Genomic DNA, 22,013 nt, shown 5'->3' with positions numbered 1-22,013 from the left:
CTTGCAATTGAATTCTACATTTGGATCTAGGAAGGCATTGAGATCTAGACTCGGTCATTGGTACGCGGAATCGTGATTACACTTTAATTATGTAAAATTCATTGCTCTTTCTTTCCCTGGTAATGGCGCCAAAAACATGATACCAAGACCATGGTTCACATCTCCGTGTAACTAACCAGCAAGTGCACTGGGTCGTCCAAGTAATACCTTACGTGAGTAAGGGTCGAATCCCACGGAGATTGTTGGTATGAAGCAAGCTATGGTCACTGGTACGCGGAATTGTGATTACACTTTAATTATGTAAAATTCATTGCTCTTTCTTTCCCTGGTAATGGTGCCAAAAACATGATTCCAAGACCATGGTTCACAACTCCGTGTAACTAACCAGCAAGTGCACTGGGTCGTCCAAGTAATACCTTACGTGAGTAAGGGTCGAATCCCACGGAGATTGTTGGTATGAAGCAAGCTATGGTCACCTTGCAAATCTCAGTTAGGCAGATATAAATTGATAATGGTGTTTTCGAATAATAATCAATAGAATAGGGATAGAAATACTTATGTAATTCATTGATGAGAATTTCAGATAAGCGAATGGAGATGCTTTCGTTCCTCTGAACCTCTACTTTCCTGCTATCTTCATCCATTCAGTCTTACTCCTTTCCATGGCTAGCTTTATGTGATACATCACCATTGTCAACGGCTACTTTCGGTCATCTCTCGGGAAAATGATCCAATGCCCTGTCACGGCACGGCTAATCGTCTGGAGGCATCACCTTTGTCAATGGCTTCATCTTATCCTCTCAGTGAAAATGATCAACGCACCCTGTCACGGCACGGCTATTCATCTATCGGTTCTCGATCATGCTGGTATAGGATTTACTATCCTTTTGCGTCTGTCACTAACGCCCTGCAATCGCGAGTTTGGAGCTCGTCACAGTCATTCATTCATTGAATCCTACTCAGAATACCACAGACAAGGTTTAGAATTTCCGAATTCTCTTGAATGCCGCCATCATTCTAGCTTACGCCACGAAGATTCTGATTAAGAGATCTAAGAGATACTTCATTCAGTCGAAGGTAGAACGGGAGTGGTTGTCAGGCACGCGTTCATAGGGAATGATGATGATTGTCACGTTCATCACATTCAGATTGAAGTACGAATGAATATCTTAGAAGCGAAATAAGATGAATTGAATAGAAAACAGTAGTACTTTGCATTAATCCTTGAGGAACAGCAGAGCTCCACACCTTAATCTATGGAGTGTAGAAAATCTACCGTTAAAAATACATAAGTGAAAGGTCCAGGCATGGCCGAATGGCTAGCCCCTCTGATCTAAGAACCAGGCGTCCAAAGATGATCAAAAAGACTTAAAGATGGTTCAAAAGATGTCTAATACAATAGTGAAAGGTCCTATTTATAATAAACTAGCTACTAGGGTTTACAAAAGTAAGTAATTGATGCATAAATCCACTTCCGGGGCCCACTTGGTGTGTGCTTGGGCTGAGCTTGAGTGTTGCACGTGTAGAGGTCCTTCTTGGAGTTGAACGCCAGTTTTTGTGCCAGTTTGGGCGTTCAACTCTGGTTTTGGCTCCTTTTCTGGCGCTGGACGCCAGATTTGGGCAGAAAGCTGGAATTGAATGCCAGTTTACGTCATCTATTCTTGGCCAAAGTATGAACTATTATATATTTCTGGAAAGCCCTGGATGTCTACTTTCCAACTCAATTGGAAGCGCGCCATTTCGAGTTCTGTAGCTCCAGAAAATCCACTTTGAGTGCAGGGAGGTCAGAATCCAACAGCATCAGCAGTCCTTCTTCAACCTCTGAATCTGATTTCTGCTCAAGTCCCTCAATTTCAGTCAGAAAATACCTGAAATCACAGAAAAATACACAAACTCATAGTAAAGTCCAGAAATGTGAATTTAACATAAAAACTAATGAAAACATCCCTAAAAGTAACTAGATCCTACTAAAAACAAACTAAAAACAATGTCAAAAAGCGTTATAAATTATCCGCTCATCACAACACCAAACTTAAATTGTTGCTTGTCCCCAAGCAACTGAAAATCAAATAGGATAAAAAGAAGAGAATATACTATAAATTCCAAACTATCAATGAAACATAGCTTCAATCAAATTAGCGGGACTTATAGCTTTTTGCCTCTAGAATAGTTTTGGCATCTCACTTTATCCATTGAGGTTCAGAATGATTGGCATCTATAGGAACTCAGAGTTCAGATAGTGTTATTGATTCTCCTAGTTCAGTATGATGATTCTTGAACACAGCTTCTTTATGAGTCTTGGCCGTGGCCCTAAGCACTTTGTTTTCCAGTATTACCACCGGATACATAAATGCCACAGACACATAATTGGATGAACCTTTTCAGATTGTGACTCAGCTTTGCTAAAGTCCCCAATTAGAGGTGTCCAGGGTTCTTAAGCACACTCTTTTTTGCTTTGGACCTTGACTTTAACCGCTCAGTCTCAAGTTTTCACTTGACACCTACACGCCACAAGCACATGGTTAGGGACAGCTTGGTTTAGCCGCTTAGACCAGGATTTTATTCCTTTAGGCCCTCCTATCCACTGATGCTCAAAGCCTTGGGATCCTTTTTATTGCCCTTGCCTTTTGGTTTTAAGGGTTATTGGCTTTTTGCTCTTGCCTCTTGGTTTTAAGAGCTTTTGGCTTTTTCTGCTTGCTTTTCTTTCTATTATTTTCTCGCCTATTTTTTTTTTCTGCAAGCTTTGTTCTTTGCTGCTTTTTCTTGCTTCAAGAATCATTTTTGTGATTTTTCAGATTATCAAATAACATGTCTCCTAGTCATCATTCTTTCAAGAGCCAACATATTTAACATTCTTAAACAACAACTTCAAAAGACATATGCACTGTTCAAGCATACATTCAGAAAACAAGAAGCATTATCACCACATCAATATAATTAAACTAAGTTCAAGGATAAATTCGAAACTCATGTACTTCTTGTTCTTTTGAATTAAAACATTTTTCATTTAAGAGAGGTGATGGATTCATAGGACATTCATAACTTTAAGACAGAGTTACTAACTACTAATGATCATGTAATGAAGACACAAACATAGATAAGCACATAACATAGAAAACGAAAAACAGAAGAAATAAGAACAAGGAATGAATCCACCTTAGTGATGGTGGCGTTTCCTTCTTGAGGAACCAATGATGTCCTTGAGCTCTTCTATGTCTCTTCCTTGTCTTTGTTGCTCCTCCCTCATTGCTTTTTGATCTTCTCTTATTTCATGAAGCATGATGGAGTGCTCTTGATGTTCCACCCTTAGTTATCCCATATTGGAACTCAATTCTCCTAGGGAGGTGTTGATTTGCTCCCAATAGTTTTGTGGAGGAAAGTGCATTTGAGGCATTTCCGGGATCTCATGGTGATGAGCTTCATACGCCTCTTGAGCTCCATGAATGGGCTCTCTTGCTTGCTCCATCTTTTTCTTAGTGATGGGCTTGTCCTCTTTAATGAGGATATCTCCCTCTATGTCAATCCCAGCCGAATTGCATAGGTGGCAGATGAGGTGAGGAAAGGCTAATCTTACCATAGTGGAGGACTTGTCAGCCACCTTGTAGAGTTCTTGAGGTATAATCTCATGAACTTCCACCTCTTCTCCAATCATGATGCTATGGATCATGATGGCCCGGTCTATAGTAACTTCAGACCGGTTGCTAGTGGGAATGATTGAGCATTGAATGAACTCCAACCATCCCCTAGCTACAGGCTTGAGGTCAAATCTTCTTAGTTGAACCAGCTTGCCTTTGGAGGCAATCTTCCATTGAGCTCCTTCCACGCATATGTCCATAAGGACTTGGTCCAACCTATGATTAAAGTTGACCCTTCTAGTGTAGGGGCGTTCATCTTCTTGCATCATGGGCAAGTTAAATGCCAACCTCACATTCTCCGGACTAAAATCTAAGTATTTCCCCCAAACCATTGTAACATAGTTCTTTGGATCCGGGTTCTTACTTTGATCATGGTTCTTGGTGATCCATGCATTAGCATAGAACTCTTGAACCATTAGGATGCCGACTTGTTGGATGGGATTTGTTAGAACTTCCCAACCTCTTCTTTGAATTTCATGTCGGATCTCCGGATACTCATTTCTTTTGAGTTTGAAAGGGACCTCAGGGATCACCTTCTTCTTGGCCACAACATCATAGAAGTGGTCTTGATGGGCTTTGGAGATGAACCTTTCCATCTCCCATGACTCGGATGTGGAAGCTTTTGTCTTCCCTTTCCCCTTTCTAGAGGATTCTCCGATCTTAGGTGCCATCAATGGTAATGGAAAAAGAAAAAGCTTATGCTTTTACCACACCAAACTTAGAATTTTGCTCGCCCTCGAGCAATAAAAGAAAGAATAGATGAAGAAGATGAAGAAATGGAGGAGAGGGAGAGTGGGAAGTGTTTCGGCCAAGAAGGGTGTAGAGGGGTGTGTTGTGTGAATTTGATGAAGAATGGAGGGCTTTATATAGGGAAGGGAGGGGGGAAAGGTTTCGGCCATATGGGTGGGTTTGGGTGGGAAATTGGTTTTGAATTTTGAAGGTAGGTGGGGTTTATGAGGTAGGTTTATGGGGAAGAGTGGATGGATGTGAGTGGAGGTAGGTGGGGATCCTGTGGGGTCCACAGATCCTGAGTGGATCCTGTGGGGTCCACAGATCCTGAGGTGTTCAAGGATTTACATTCCTGCACCCATTAGGCATGTAAAAATGCCTTTGCACACAACTCTGGGCGTTCAGCGCCCATTTGTGTGCCATTTCTGGCGTTGAACGCCAGAACCATGCCTGTTCTGGCGTTCAGCGCCCAGAAGCTGCCCATTTTGGGCGTTCAGCGCCAGAACCATGCTCTGTTCTGGCGCTGAACGCCAGAGAGATGCTCCTCCAGGGTGTGATTTTTCTTCTGCTGTTTTTGATTCTGTTTTCAATTTTTATATTTATTTTGTGACTCCACATGATCATGAACCTACAAAGACATATAACTAAGAAAAATATAGTTAGATAAATAAAAATTGGGTTGCCTCCCAACAAGCGCTTCTTTAATGTCAATAGCTTGACAGTGGGCTCTCATGGAGCCTCACAGATGTGCAGAGCTTTGTTGAGACTCCCCAACACCAAACTTAGAGTTTGGATATGGGAGTTCAACACCAAACTTAGAGTTTGGTTGTGGCCTCCCAACACCAAACTTAGAGTTTGACTGTGGGGGCTCTGGTTGACTTGCTTTGAGAGAAGCTTTTTCTGCTTCCTCTCCATGGTTGCAGAGGGAGATCCTTGAGTTTTAAACACAAGGGAGTCCTCATTCCATTGAAGGACTATTTCACCTCTGTCAACATCAATCACAGCTCTTGCTGTGGCCAGGAAAGGTCTTCCTAGGATGATGGATTCATCCTCTTCCTTTTCAGTATCCAGGACTATGAAATCGGCAGGGATGTAAAGGCCTTCAACCTTTACTAACACGTCCTCTACTTGTCCATAAGCCTGTTTTCTTGAACTGTCTGCCATCTCTAATGAGATTTTAGCAGCTTGCACCCCATAGATTCCCAGTTTCTCTATTACAGAGAGGGGCATGAGGTTTATTCCTGAACCAAGGTCACACAGAGCCTTAAAGATCATGGTTCCTATGGTACAGGGTATTATGAACTTTCCAGGATCCTGTCTCTTCTGAGGCAATGTCAGTTGATCCAGATCACTTAGTTCATTGATGAACAAGGGAGGTTCAACTTCCCAAGTATCAATGCCAAATAATTTGGCATTCAGCTTCATGATTGCACCAAGAAACTTGACAGTTTGCTCTTCAGTAACATCCTCATTTTCTTCAGAAGAGGAATACTCATCAGAGCTCATGAAGGGCATAAGGAGGTTTAATGGAATCTCTATGGTCTCTAGATGAGCCTCAGAGTCCTTTGGTTCCTCAGAGGGAAGCTCCTTATTGACCACTGGGCATCCCAGGAGGTCTTCCTCCTTGGGATTCACGTCCTCTCCTCTCCTCACAGGTTCGGCCATGGTGCTTATGTCAATGGCCTTGCACTCTCCTTTTGGATTCTCTTCTGTATTGGTTGGGAGAGTACTAGGAGGGATTTCAGTGATCCTTTTACTCAGCTGGCCCACTTGTGCTTCCAGATTTCTAATGGAAGACCTTGTTTCATTCATGAAACTTACAGTGGCCTTAGACAGATCAGAGACTAAGTTTGCCAAATTAGAAGTATTTTGTTCAGAGTTCTCTATCTGTTGCTGAGTGGATGATGGGAAAGGTTTATTATTATTAAACCTGTTTCTTCCACCATTATTAAAGCCTTGTTGAGGCTTTTGATCCTTCCATGAGAAATTTGGATGATTTCTCCATGATGAGTTATAGGTGTTTCCATAAGGTTCACCTAAGTAATTCACCTCTGCTATTGCAGGGTTTTCAGGATCATAAGCTTCTTCTGCATAAGAAGCCTCTTGAGTACTGTTGGATGCAGCTTGCATTCCATGCAGACTCTGAGAGATCATATTGACTTACTGAGTCAATATTTTATTCTGAGCCAATATGGCATTCAGAGTATCAACTTCAAGAACTCCCTTCTTCATAGGCGTCCCATTGCTCACAGGATTCCTTTCAGAAGTGTACATGAACTGGTTATTAGCAACCATGTCAATGAGTTCTTGAGCTTCTGCAGGCGTTTTCTTTAGGTGAATGGATCCACCTGCAGAAGTGTCCAGTGACATCTTTGATAGCTCAGATAAACCATCATAGAATATATTCAGGATGGTCCATTCTGAAAGCATGTCAGAAGGACACTTTTTGGTCAACTGTTTGTATCTTTCCCAAGCTTCATAGAGGGATTCACCTTCTTTCTGTCTGAAGGTTTGAACATCAACTCTAAGCTTGCTCAGCTTTTGAGGAGGAAAGTACTTGGCTAAGAAAGCCGTGACCAGCTTATCCCAAGAGTTCAGGCTGTCTTTAGGTTGAGAGTCCAACCATATTCTAGCTCTGTCTCTTACAGCAAATGGGAAAAGCATGAGCCTGTAGACTTCAGGATCTACTCCATTAGTCTTAACAGTATCACATATCTGCAAGAATTCAGTTAAGAACTGAAAAGGATCTTCAGATGGAAGTCCATGAAACTTGCAGTTCTGCTGCGTTAGAGAAACTAATTGAGGTTTCAGCTCAAAGTTGTTTGCTCCAATGACAGGAATGGAGATGCTTCTTCCATGTAAATTGAAATTAGGTGCAGTAAAGTCACCAAGCATCTTCCTTACATTATTATTATTTTCGGCTACCATCTCATGTTCCTGTTCGAAAATTTCTGAAAGGTTATCTCTGGATTGTTGTAATTTAGCTTCTCTTAATTTTCTCTTCAGAGTCCTTTCAGGTTCTGGATCTGCTTCCACAAGAATGTTCTTATCCTTGCTCCTGCTCATATGACAAAGAAGAAGTTACAGAGAAATAATAATAATAATGGAGATCCTTTATACCACAGTATAGGGATCCCTGTGTGAGTAGAAGAAGAGGGGGAGACAAAGAATGTAATATAATGGAAGAAACACAACTGTGAGGAGGGTTGAGATGTGAGATGAGATGTTAGTAGATGAATAAATAGAATAAAATGAGAGAGAAGGAATTTTCGAAAATAATTTTTGAAAAAGAGTTAGTGATTTTTGAAAATAGTTTTTGAAAAATGTTAGTAATTTTTGAAAATTAAGATTTAAGAATTAAAAATTAAAATAATTAATAAATTAAAAAGAAATTTTGAAAAAGGGGGAAGATATTTTTGAAAATGAGAGAGAGAGAGTTAGTTAGGTAGTTTTGGAAAAGTTAAGAAACAAACAAAAAGTTAGTTTGTTAGTTGAAACAAATTTGAAAATCAATTTTGAAAAGATAAGAAGTTAGGAAGTTAGAGAAGATATTTTGAAATAAAATTTTTGAAAGAGATAAGAAGATATTTTTTTGAAAAGATATGATTGAAATTATTTTTGAAAAAGATTTGATTTTTAAAAATCACAATTAATGACTTGATTCACAAGAAATCACAAGATATGATTCTAGAACTTAAAGTTTGAATCTTTCTTAACAAGCAAGTAACAAACTTGAAATTTTTGAATCAAAACATTAATTGATTGTGTTATTTTCGAAAATTTGATATAAAAATAAGAAAAAGATTTTTGAAAAATATTTTTGGAATTTTCGAAAATAACTAAGAATTTTGAAAAAGATTTGATTTTTTTTTTTGAAAAAGATTTTGAAAAAGATAAGATTTTCAAACTGAAAATTTGATTTGACTCATAAGAAACAATTTGATTTTAAAAATTTTTGAAAAAGTCAACTCAATTTTCGAATTTGATGAGAGAAAAAGGGAAAGATATTTTTTTTTTATTTTTGAAATTTTTATGAAAAACATGAAAATTATGCAATGCATGAAATTTTTAGATCAAAACAATGAATGCATGCAAGAATGCTATGAATGTCAAGATGAACACCAAGAACACTATGAATGTCAAGATGAACATCATAGACACAATTTTGAAAAATTTTAATGCAAAGAAAACATGCAAGACACCAAACTTAGAATTCTTTAATGCTTACGCACTAAGAATTCAAAAATGCATATGATAAACATGAAAAGACACAAAACAAAAAATCATCAAGATCAAACAAGAAGACTTACCAAGAACAACTTGAAGATCATGAAGAACACTATGAATGCATGAAATTTTCGAAAAATACAAGATGCACATGCAATTGACACCAAACTTATAACATGACTCAAGACTCAAACATGAAACAGAAAAATATTTTTGATTTTTATGATTTTCTAATTTTTTTATTTTTTTTTTCGAAAATTATTTGTAAAAGAAAAATAAGGATTCCAAAATTTTTAATATGAATTCCAGGAATCTTGCATTCTTAGTCTAAAGCTTCAGTCGAGGAATTAGACATGGCTCACTAGCCAGCCAAGCTTTCAACGAAAGCTCCGGTCCAAAACACTAGACATGGCCAATGGCCAGCCAAGCTTCAGCATGTAATTCAGACATGACACGCCTGACATACTCATTCCCAAAAGAATTAGACATGGCTTTACAGCCAGCCAGGCTTCAACATGCTTCATGAAACACTAGAATTCATTCTTAAAAATTTTGAATAAAATTTTTGAAAACATTTTTATATTATTTTCGAAAACAGATGAGAAAATTTTAGAAATATTTTTGAAAAAAATTTTTGAAAATAAAATAAAAAGAAAATTACCTAATCTGAGCAACAAGATGAACCGTCAGTTGTCCATACTCGAACAATCCCCGGCAACGGCGCCAAAAACTTGGTACGCGGAATCGTGATTACACTTTAATTATGTAAAATTCATTGCTCTTTCTTTCCCTGGTAATGGCGCCAAAAACATGATGCCAAGACCATGGTTCACATCTCCGTGTAACTAACCAGCAAGTGCACTGGGTCGTCCAAGTAATACCTTACGTGAGTAAGGGTCGAATCCCACGGAGATTGTTGGTATGAAGCAAGCTATGGTCACCTTGCAAATCTCAGTTAGGCAGATATAAATTGATAATGGTGTTTTCGAATAATAATCAATAGAATAGGAATAGAAATACTTATATAATTCATTGGTGAGAATTTCAGATAAGCGAATGGAGATGCTTTCGTTCCTCTGAACCTCTGCTTTCCTGCTATCTTCATCCATTCAGTCTTACTCCTTTCCATGGCTGGCTTTATGTGATACATCACCATTGTCAACGGCTACTTTCGGTCATCTCTCGGGAAAATGATCCAATGCCCTGTCACGGCACGGCTAATCGTCTGGAGGCATCACCTTTGTCAATGGCTTCATCTTATCCTCTCAGTGAAAATGATCAACGCACCCTGTCACGGCACGGCTATTCATCTGTCGGTTCTCGATCATGCTGGAATAGGATTTACTATCCTTTTGCGTCTGTCACTAACACCCTGCAATCGCGAATTTGGAGCTCGTCACAGTCATTCATTCATTGAATCCTACTCGGAATACCACAGACAAGGTTTAGACTTTCCGGATTCTCTTGAATGCCGCCATCATTCTAGCTTACGCCACAAAGATTCTGATTAAGAGATCTAAGAGATACTTCATTCAGTCGAAGGTAGAACGGGAGTGGTTGTCAGGCACGCGTTCATAGGGAATGATGATGATTGTCACGTTCATCACATTCAGATTGAAGTACGAATGAATATCTTAGAAGCGAAATAAGATGAATTGAATAGAAAACAGTAGTACTTTGCATTAATCCTTGAGGAACAGCAGAGCTCCACACCTTAATCTATGGAGTGTAGAAACTCTACCGTTAAAAATACATAAGTGAAAGGTCCAGGCATGGCCGAATGGCCAGCCCCTCTGATCTAAGAACCAGGCATCCAAATATGATCAAAAAGACTTAAAGATGGTTCAAAAGATATCTAATATAATAGTGAAAGGTCCTATTTATAATAAACTAGCTACTAGGGTTTACAAAAGTAAGTAATTGATGCATAAATCCACTTCTGGGGCCCACTTGGTGTGTGCTTGGGCTGAGCTTGAGTGTTGCACGTGTAGAGGTCCTTCTTGGAGTTGAACGCCAGTTTTTGTGCCAGTTTGGGCGTTCAACTCTGGTTTTGGCTCCTTTTCTAGCGCTGGACGCCAGATTTGGGCAGAAAGCTGGCGTTGAACGCCAGTTTACATCGTCTATTCTTAGCCAAAGTATGGACTATTATATATTGCTGGAAATCCCTGGATGTCTACTTTCCAACGCAATTGGAAGCGCGCCATTTCGAGTTCTGTAGCTCCAGAAATTCCACTTTGAGTGCAGGGAGGTCAGAATCCAACAGCATCAGCAGTCCTTCTTCAATCTCTGAATCTGATTTCTGCTCAAGTCCCTCAATTTCAGTCAGAAAATACCTGAAATCACAGAAAAACACACAAACTCATAGTAAAGTCCAGAAATGTGAATTTAACATAAAAACTAATGAAAACATCCCTAAAAGTAACTAGATCCTACTAAAAACATACTAAAAACAATGTCAAAAAGCGTATAAATTATCCGCTCATCAGTCATCTAGTCTCTTGGGTCCTGAGATCTGGAGTTTGCATTTTAAATTCTCTGTTTAAAGCTTTTCAAGTTCATTTACAATTCCGTTAGAGATCCGGTTCAATTCAAGTCACCCTCTACTTGTCTGATTAATGCAATTTACTTTTCCTTGTTTAATTTCTGCAAATCCACTTCCCAATTTCCTTTATAATTCAAGCCATTTACATTTCTTGCACTTTAAGATTCTGCAATTTACATTTCTTGCAATCTAAGTTTCTGCAATTTACATTACTTGTTCTTTAAGATTCAGCTCATTTACTTTCTTTGCTCTTTAATTTCCTGCAATCTACCCTTCTCCCTTTACATTTCAAGCAATTTAGTTTCTGCAATCACAAATCACCCAACCAATACTTGATTCGCTTGACTAAATCAACCACTAAACTAAAATTGCTCAATCCTTCAATCCCTGTGGGATCGACCTCACTCCCGTGAGTTATTATTACTTGATGCGACCCGGTGCACTTGTCGGTTAGTTTTGTGTGTTTGGAATTCGTTTTTTGTTTTCCGAAAATACACATCAAGTTTTTGGCGCCGTTGCCGGGGATTGAAATAGATTGACAATGATTAAGTGAAGTGGAGATCTAGATCTAGCATTTTTATTTTCTGTTTCTCAAATTTTTGACTAACACACTAACTGTTTGAATTTTTGCTTAAGCTAACTAAACTTCATTCTGGCAACAGATCGAAGTGTTACTGGTGGTGTTTCTTTTGTTTTGTTTGTATGTCAGGTACAGGGAGAACCACTCCTATTTTATCTGAAACTGACCAGAGAACTCTTAGAAGGCTAAGAAGAGCTAAAAGAGGGAAAAATATTGTTGGAGAGGAAGAATCTGAGAAAGAATATCACGAGATGGAAGGAGATCCATCTAATCCTGAAGGAGTAGCCAATAACAACAATAATCCACCACAGAGAAGAGTTTTGGCTTCCTACACAAGTGCAGATCCTAGACATTGTGGGAGTAGTATTCTTACCCCAAATGTTAATGCAAATAACTTTGAACTAAAGCCACAACTCATCACCTTGGTTCAAAACAATTGTTCCTATGGAGGAGGATCACTTGAAGACCCTAACCAACACTTATCCACCTTCTTGAGGATTTGTGACACTGTCAAAACCAATGGTGTGCACCCTGACAGTTACAAGCTACTGTTATTTCCATTTTCTCTCAGAGACAAGGCCACTCAATGGTTGGAATCCTTCCCAAGAGGCAGCATCAACAATTGGGATGATCTAGTAACCAAGTTCCTTCCCAAGTTTTACCCACCTCAAAGGGTTATTAGATTGAAGACTGAAGTGCAAACATTCACACAAATGGATGTTGAACCCTTGTATGAGGCATGGGAACCATACAAAGCGCTAATCAGGAAGTGCCCACCAGGAATGTTCAGTGAGTAATGGAGTTGACACTAAAATCTCAAGAGGCTTTGGATTATTCAGCAGGAGGTTCTTTACAATTGATGAAAACAGCAGAGGAAGCCCAAAATCTCATTGATATGGTGGCCAACAACCAATATTTCTTTGCTCACCCAAGGCAATGCCAACCGTCACAGAGGAAGGGAGTAATGGAGTTGGAAGGAGTGGACTCAATTCTAGCTCAGAACAAAATGATGCAGCAGCAAATTCAACAATAATTTGAGCAGATGGCCAAGAAGATTGATAGCCTCCAAGTTGCAGCAGTTAACACAAGCCAACCGTTTTCCACATGGGGGCAGAATGAGGAGAACCAAGAAGAACAACAACAAGAGCAAGTGCAGTATATGCACAACCAAGGACCAAATGAAGTGTATGGTGATACATACAATCCATCCTGGAAGAACCACCCAAACCTCAGATGGGGAGATAATCACACCCAAAACCAACAACCATGCCAGAGGAACTCAAACCAAAACACTTCAAGAAATAACCAAAACCCCTACAGAAAACCTCAAAATAACTACCCCAACCCCAACCACTACCAATCTAATAACCAACCTACCAACTAAAATGCCTACCATCCACCATCCACATCTCACAACCCACCACAAGCATCACCTAAATCTCAAAGACTCACCAACTTGGAAACCTTGATAGACAAAATGTGGAAACACCAAGAAATGACAACCAAGAATCATGAAGCCTCCATGAAGAGCCTAGAGAGGCAAATTGGGCAAATCTCCAAACAGATTTCTGTTGAGAGACCTTCAAGCTCACTGCTGAGTGACACAATCCCAAATCCTAAGGAAGAATGCAAGGCAATACAATTAAGGAGTGGGAGAACATTGATGAGCAACAATGACACTACAAAGAAGCAAGTAGAGAGCAGCAAAAGACCAATAGAAGATGAAAAGCAAACAAAGGCAGATGAAGCCAAGGATCAAGTTGTGATGCCAAACAAGAGCACTGAGAAACTCAAGGAGAAGAACAACCAACCACACAATTCAAAAGAAGTGATTCAGGGACAGCAGCAAGTAGGAAAAAGCATCACACCTCAACTGCCATATCCCCAGAGATTCAGCAAAGAGACTAAGAACCAACATTTTCATAAGTTCCTTGGGACTTTCAAAAAGTTGGAGATCAATATTCCCTTGGCTGAAGCACTTGAGCAAATTCCTCTGTATGCCAAGTTTTTGAAGGAGCTTATCAACAAGAAAAGAAGTTGGTTTGAGAAGGAAACCGTGTTACTCACCGAAGAATGCAGTGCTGTGATTCAGAGGGGCATTCCACCAAAACTCAAGGATCCAGGGAGCTTTGTAGTCTCATGCACCATTGGCAGAATAGTTCTCAACAAAGCTCTCTGTGACCTTGGTGCCAGTATCAACTTAATGCCTCTCTCAATGATGAGAAAGCTTGCCATAGAAGAACTTAAACCCACCAGGATATCGTTGGTCATGGCTGACAGATCAATCAAAACACCCAATGGAATTGTGGAGAATCTGTTGGTGAAGGTTGGGGAGTTTATTTTCCCAGCAGATTTTGTGATTTTGGATACTGAAGAGGAAGGAAACAATTCAATCATTTTGGGAAGGCCATTTCTAGCCACAGCAAGAGCCATCATTGATGTAGAAAAAGGAGAAATGATCTTCAGGGTCCACAATGAACAAATGGTCATAAACGTTTTCAAGTCAATGCAACACATTCCTGAGCAAGAGAATTACATGAGAGTGGATATGATAGAGAGTTTGGTGGAAGAAATGCTGGAAGAAAATCCTCAAGGGCAAGAAGGAAATCAAGGGACAACAGAGGAACAAGTAGCTGAGACTTCTATTGAGCAAGATGAAAAACAAGACAAGAAGGAAGAAGTATGAAAACAAGAACTGAAGCCATTACCCACCCATCTCAAATATGCATTCCTTGGCACATCGGAAAGCTTCCCAGTGATCATTAATTCATCCCTGACAAAAAAGGAAGAAGGAGAACTTCTTGATGTACTCAGAGCTCACAAAGATGCTTTGGGATGGACCATTGATGATCTGAAAGGCATCAGCCCTGCAGTGTGTATGCATAAGATCCTCTTGGAGGACAATTCCAAACCAGTGGTTCAACCTCAGAGAAGGCTAAATCCCACAATGAAGGAAGTTGTCCAGAAAGAAGTAATGAAGTTATAGAATGCAGGGATAATCTTCCCAATATCTGACAGCTCATGGGTGAGCCCGGTTCAAGTTGTACCAAAGAAAGGAGGAATGACGGTCATCACTAATGAGAAGAATGAGTTGATTCCTACTAGAACAGTGACTGGGTGGAGAATGTGCATAGACTATAGAAGATTGAATGATGTCATAAGGAAAGATCATTTCCCTCTCCCATTTATTGATCAGATGCTGGAAAGATTGGCCGGCCATGCCTATTATTGCTTTTTGGACGGGTATTCTGGGTACAATCAAATCGTGGTAAATCCCAAGGACCAAGAGAAGACCGCCTTCACATGTCCATTCGGAGTTTTTGCATACAGGAGGATGCCATTTGGGTTGTGCAACGCCCCAGCCATATTTCAGAGGTGTATGCTTTCCATTTTCTCTGATATGGTTGAAAAATTTTTAGAGGTCTTCATGCACGACTTTTCTGTTTTTGGTGATAATTTCAACACTTTCCTGAACCATCTAACTCTTGTCTTGAAACGATGCCAAGAAACTAATTTGGTTTTGAACTGGGAGAAATGCCATTTCATGGTACCCGAGGGAATTGTTCTTGGTCATAAGGTTTCAAGAAAAGGGATAGAGGTTGACAAGGCAAAGGTTGAGATCATAGAAAAACTCCCTCCACTAGCTAATGTGAAATCTGTTAGAAGTTTCTTGGGGCATGCAGGATTTTATAGAAGATTTATCAAGGATTTTTCAAAAATAGCCAAGCCTTTGAGTAATCTATTAATGCTAGATAATCCTTTTGTGTTTGATGAAAACTGCCGGCATGCCTTTGAAACTTTAAAAAACAGACTCACAACAGCACCAATCATCACACCCCCAGATTGGGAACTGCCTTTTGAACTCATGTGTGATACAAGTGACCTTGCAATTGGTGCTGTACTTGGACAAAAGAAGGGAAACCTGCATCATGTCATATATTATGCAAGTAAAGTGTTGAATGAGGCCCAAAAAATTTACACCACAACAGAAAAGGAATTGTTAGCTATAGTCTATGCATTTGATAAGTTTAGATCATACTTGATAGGATCCAAAATTGTGGTTTATACTGACCATGCTGCCCTTAAGTATTTGATGTCAAAGCAGGATGCTAAACCAAGACTTATCAGGTGGATATTACTCTTACAAGAGTTTGATATTGAGGTAAGGGACAGGAAGGGCACTGAGAACCGGGTTGCTGATCATTTATCAAGGCTACCACAAGAAACAATTCAAAAAGCCTCCCAGCCCATGAATGAAAGCTTCCCAGATGAGCACCTTTTGCAGATCCAGCAAGCACCTTGGTTTGCTGACATAGCAAACTACAAAGTGGGAAGGAAGATACCTCAAGAGTTTTCTAAGCAACAAGTGAAGAAGTTAATCAATAAGGGAAGGAAATTTTTATGGGATGAACCCTTCCTGTTCAAGAGATGTTCTGATGGAGTAATTAGAAGGTGTGTTCCTGAGAGTGAAATGAGGGATATCATGTGGCATTGCCATGGTTCAGCTTATGGTGGACACTTTGGCCCAGAAAGAACAGCTGCAAAGATACTGCAAAGTGGCTTCTATTGGCCAACTATCTTCAAGGATGCCAGAGAGTATGTTCACCAATGTAATGAATACCAGAGAGCAGGAGGATTGACAAAAAGGAACGAGATGCCTCAAAACTTCATCTTGGAATTGGAATTATTTGATTTATGGGGAATTGATTTCATGGGACCCTTTCCCCCTTCCTATTCTTTCGGATATATCTTAGTAGCAGTGGAGTACGTCTCAAAGTGGGTGGAAGCCATAGCCACAACCACCTGTGATGCACAGATTGTCCTCCAATTCCTTAAAAAGCACATTTTCACAAGATATGGAGTGCCCAAGGATCTTGTCAGTGATGGTGGTGGTCACTTTTGCAACAAACAGATGGAGAAACTCCTCTACAAATATGGAGTAATCCACAAAGTAGCCACACCTTACCACCCTCAGACTAATGGCCAGGCTGAACTAGCAAATAGGGAATTAAAGAAAATCCTAGAGAAAACAGTGGGAAGCACAAGAAAAGATTGGGCTAGGAAGCTAGAAGATGCATTATGGGCATATAGGACAGCTTTCAAAACTCCTATTGGCAAGTCACCCTTTCAGCTATTGTATGGCAAATCCTGCCACCTACCTGTAGAGCTTGAACACAGAGCCTTTTGGGCCACTAAACTCCTCAACCTTGATTCCCAAGCTGCAGGAGAGAAAAGGTTGTTACAACTAAATGAGTTGGATGAATTCAGACTAGAAGCCTATGAGAGTGCTAAGATATACAAGGAAAGAGCTAAGAGGTGGCATGATAAGAAGATCACAAAGAAGGAGTTCAAGCCAGGACAGCAAGTGCTCCTGTATAACTCAAGGCTTAAGATCTTCCCTGGCAAACTTAAGTCTAAGTGGACTGGCCCATACTTGGTGACAAAGGTTCTTCCTTATGGGAGTATTGAATTGCTAGATGAAGCAACAAAGAGTCAATTCACAGTAAATGGTCACAGAGCAAAGCTGTACTTGGGAGGACAATGGGATAAGGAAAAAGAGGTTCAGAGCCTACAACCTTTAAAGAAGGATGTCAAGCTAATGACAATAAAGAAGCGCTTGTTGGGAGGCAACCCAATCTAAGTAGAAAGTGGCCTACTGTCTATGAATCTCAATCAAATAAAAGTCCTTGGTTAAAAAGAAAAACAAACAGAGAAAAGAAAAAGCCAAAAATGGGCAATAGAATAAAAGAAAAAAAAAGAAACAAAGCTAGACACCAATAGCTTGAACCTTAGAATATATGCCTGTGGTGTCTTTGTACTAGGATCTGCTTGGATTATTAAGTTCTTTGGAGTGCATCAACACTTGGTGACTTGGGTTAACTAACCCGGGATCATCAGCTGAAAGTCCACTATCAAGAGCAACCTAACTACAAGGCATTTAGTAACCCAAAGAGGTGCTGGGCATCAATATTTTAAGAAGGAATGTGAGCCAAGTGTCTATAGTGAATAATGTGTCAAGTATAAAGAAAGAAAAGAACTTGTTACACATGACACTAAACTAAAGCTTAATAGAGAAAAACAATAGTCAAGGACAAAGGAATAATGAGAGATCATAGCAGTGTGTTGTTTGATGCTTGAAGGAGACTTTCTAGGCCTAAAAGTTAATAAGAAGTGAGTGTTTACATATCCACAGAAAACCCCATGAACTACCAATAATACTCTGCTAGCATGAACATCCTCTTCCATTTCATTCTTTCTTCTCAATAATTCTTTTCTTGCTTGGGGACAAGCAAGCTTTAAGTTTGGTATTGTGATGACAAGTCATCTTAGCCTAGTTTCACTAGCCTTTTTCTTTTGTTTTCGATTGATTTATGCACTTTCTTGAGCCATAAGCAAGCCAATTGGGTAGATTTTCATGTTTCCTTTGATTCAATCAACCATGGATGAATTAATGCAATTTCATGAGATTTTATACTATAATTGTCATATATTATGAAAGAATAACAAACTCATGATTTTGAGCAAAGCTTTGATGTGGTTGGTTGATTGATGATAGGTGAAAAGAGTTTTGAAGAAGGTTGAAGGAAGAAGGAATGGCTAGGAGCAAGAGAGAACAAAAAGCTTGAGCAAAAGTTTGCCTCAAACTTTAGCTCAAACTTTTAATTGAGTTGAAAACACTCCAGAGGAAAAAAGCTTGAGCAAAAGTTTGCCTCAAACTTTAGCTCAAACTTTTGGGAGAAAAGCTTGAGCCAACGTTTGCCTCAAACTTTTTGGCAAACGTTGGCATCACAAAATCAATACCCTGGAGGAAAAAGCTTGCGCCAACGTTTGAGGTCAAACTTTTGCTCAAACGTTGGCGCCACTCTTGCACACCCTGGAGGAAAAAGCTTGCGCCAACGTTTGAGGTCAAACTTTTGCTCAAACGTTGGCGCCACTCTTGCACACCCTGGAGGAGAAAAGCTTGCGCCAACGTTTGCCTCAAGCTTTTTGGCAAACGTTGGCGCCACACACATTTACAAGGGGGCCAATGTTTGAGCAAAATTTTGACCTCAAACTTTGGCTCAAACGTTGGTAGCAGCAAAGTGAAGCCATCTGGTATAAAAAGTTTGTGTAAAAGTTTGCCTCAAACTTTTACTCAAACTTTTACTCAAGCTTTTATGTTTTTCAACCCGGTTCACAATGGATCTTTCTCCAACTCCAAGAGCAATCAACCAAGGCCTTTATCAACCCAATTCCATCAAGAACAAAGGCCCAATTCAAGGCTTGAAGACCATTTGAAGAAAGTGTATAAATAGCTTAGGATTTAAGTTTTCGGAGTTTTTTCTTCCTTGGAGAACTTTCCGTTTTAGTTTTGCTGAGAGCTTTTGGTTTTGGAATTAATTTGAGTTTCTGAGTTTGGGGAAGGAGAATTGAATTCTCTTCCTCTTAGTTTTATTGTTTTCAATTTCAATTACACTTGTCTTGAGTCTTGGGTGCTGAGAATTGGGGAAATTCTGTCTCAATCTCACCTTGAGATCTCGTTCTGTTTCTTTTACTGCATTATTGGAGAATTGAGATTTACATTCAAGCTTTCTTCTGTTTTGATCTTTAATTTCTTGCAATTGAATTCTACATTTGGATCTAGGAAGGCATTGAGATCTAGACTCGGTCATCTAGTCTCTTGGGTCCTGAGATCTGGAGTTTGCATTTTAAATTCTCTGTTTAAAGCTTTTCAAGTTCATTTACAATTCCGTTAGAGATCCGGTTCAATTCAAGTCACCCTCTACTTGTCTGATTAATGCAATTTACTTTTCCTTGTTTAATTTCTGCAAATCCACTTCCCAATTCCCTTTATAATTCAAGCCATTTACATTTCTTGCACTTTAAGATTCTGCAATTTACATTTCTTGCAATCTAAGTTTCTGCAATTTACATTACTTATTCTTTAAGATTCAGCTCATTTACTTTCTTTGCTCTTTAATTTCCTGCAATCTACCCTTCTCCCTTTACATTTCAAGCAATTTAGTTTCTGCAATCACAAATCACCCAACCAATACTTGATTCGCTTGACTAAATCAACCACTAAACTAAAATTGCTCAATCCTTCAATCCCTGTGGGATCGACCTCACTCCCGTGAGTTATTATTACTTGATACGACCCGGTGCACTTGCCGGTTAGTTTTGTGTGTTTGGAATTCGTTTTTCATTTTCCGAAAATACACATCAAAGCTCTGTTCAAGGTCATGGATGAAATCACCTTCCTTCTTTGACAAGAAGAGCTTGATGCGACAGTAGCTCTCAAACATGGTTCGAACCTCATCTTTGTTCCTCTGCTTGGTTACGACCTCATCCTGTGACAGCGGCGGAGGAGGAGGAGTAGGCGGACGGTGGTGCTAGTGGCGGTGGTGTGGCAGTGGGGATTCTAGGAGAGTGTCGTGCTTTCGCTTCTTCAATGGCTACTCGGCGGACGCCATTGGTTATTGTTAGTGCCACTGAATGAGCGATCGGTGCCGTAGTTTTATAAAATCGCAAAGGTAGACGAAGGCGACGAAGACGGTGGCGGAGAAATGCACATTAGGGTTTGAAAGGGAACGACACGAGCAACACACATAGAAGAGCCGGGAAGGGGTGTGACGGGGCGATGGAAGTTCAGTGCAATGGAGGTTCGGTGCAGCGGTGGCGCAAGGTGCGACGGTGGAGAAGCGCCGCCGATAGAGCATTTGGAGGGGAGGGTGTGGAGGCGCGGGGAAGAATATGTGAAATGAGGAGGAGTTGGTAACGCCGAATTTTATTTTAATATTTTCGACGGAAAATTTTAAATTACAGATGAAAATTCTGTCTGTAATAATTTAATAAACGTAGTGTTTTTGTCTATTTAATTACAGACAGATTTTCCGTCTGTAACCATTTTTCACGAAAAAAATTAAGTTTTTCGACAGAATTATCGACGGATTCTCTTTTCCGTCTGTAATTTATGCAAATTCATTTTTCTTGTTTTCTGACAAAAAATCCCTTTGAAATTCTATTTGTATTTTCTTGGGATAAAATTCGTCTGTAATAACTAGTTTTCTAGTAGTGTTTAGCACATCACTACCCTAAGTAAAAAACAATAAATGTCCTTAATTTGGATCTTTGATTAGCTTACACTAGTGAGAGTATGTATCATTCAAGTGTGGAAAAGTTTAGGAATATTGGTTGAGATAAAAGTGTATTTTGTAGCTTTGTTAAAAATATTAGAAATTGGGTACATATTTATGTATTCAATATTTAAACCATATGCGTTGATACTCTTGTATATATTTTTTATAATAATAATAATAATAATAATAATAATAATAATAATAATAATAATAATAATAATAATAATAATAATAATAATAAGAAGAAGAAGAAGAAGAAGAAAGAAAAAAAAGAAAGCAATAAAAAGGGGACAAAATGCCCTGAAGAAAAGTAATAAGAATAATGCATATGGGATGAGAATTGAAAAGAGAATGCATGAGTGTTTGAAAAAGTGAATAATGGGTAGTTAGGTTTGCATTTGAATTGTAGGTTGTTACGTGTATTAGGAGGGAGAGTTTAAGTTAATCAAAGATTCAAATTTCAAGCTCGCTTGACCATATGCATCCTTAACCTTACCCTCGCCCCATTACAACCTTTGGATAAGTCCTCATGATAATTGTATGCATGCATTGAATAATTATTGATTGTTAGATGAAAGACAAATCTTAGAAAGCATGATTAGAGGAGAATTGAGTGAATCAACCCTATACACTTGAGCGATTAAAGAGTATACACATCCGGTGAGGGGTTCGATTACTCAATTTCATATTTCCATTATTGATCATTGCTTATCTTGCAAGTTTTGTCAATTCTTTTGTAGAACTCAATTCAATTGTGAATTTGATTTGGTTAAGATTGTCTAAGCCCTTGATTATGTATATGTGCTTTCTTGGAATTTGATTTACTTTGACTACGTATATACATATAGATAAATAGACAGTATTAGTTAGAATAGTTATATGCATGTACATAGGTTGCATTTAGATAATTTGCATTGAATAAATGTTAATACCCCTTTCTTGTCTTTCTTGGGTTTAGCATGAGGACATGCTATTGTTTAAGTGTGGGGAGGTTGATGAACCACAATTTTATGGTTTATCATGTGCTGAATTTGGTGAATTTTATCAACTTTTCCTACATTTATTCACTAAAATTTTATAAATTTGTGAATTTCTCCTAAATTGTGCTTAAGAGTAAAAACATACTTTTTAGGCCCTAAAATTGCTAAATTTAATTTACTTTAATCCGATTCGATGCTTTG

At 39.1% G+C, this 22,013-nt stretch overlaps 1 non-coding gene across 1 annotated transcript; it reads left to right on the top strand.

Moving 5' to 3' along the window:
* The first annotated feature begins 6,788 nt into the window (after positions 1–6,788).
* Positions 6,789–6,896, top strand: LOC148574390 (small nucleolar RNA R71). Its single transcript, XR_015905502.1, has one exon. It is a non-coding gene; the product is annotated as a small nucleolar RNA R71 (small nucleolar RNA).
* The last annotated feature ends 15,117 nt before the right edge of the window (positions 6,897–22,013 follow it).

Source organism: Arachis ipaensis, chromosome B2 (genome assembly GCF_059453495.1).
Source record: "Arachis ipaensis isolate K30076 ecotype BB chromosome B2, ASM5945349v1, whole genome shotgun sequence".
Lineage (NCBI taxonomy): Eukaryota > Viridiplantae > Streptophyta > Magnoliopsida > Fabales > Fabaceae > Arachis > Arachis ipaensis.
This window is presented reverse-complemented; position numbering and strand designations above follow the sequence as displayed.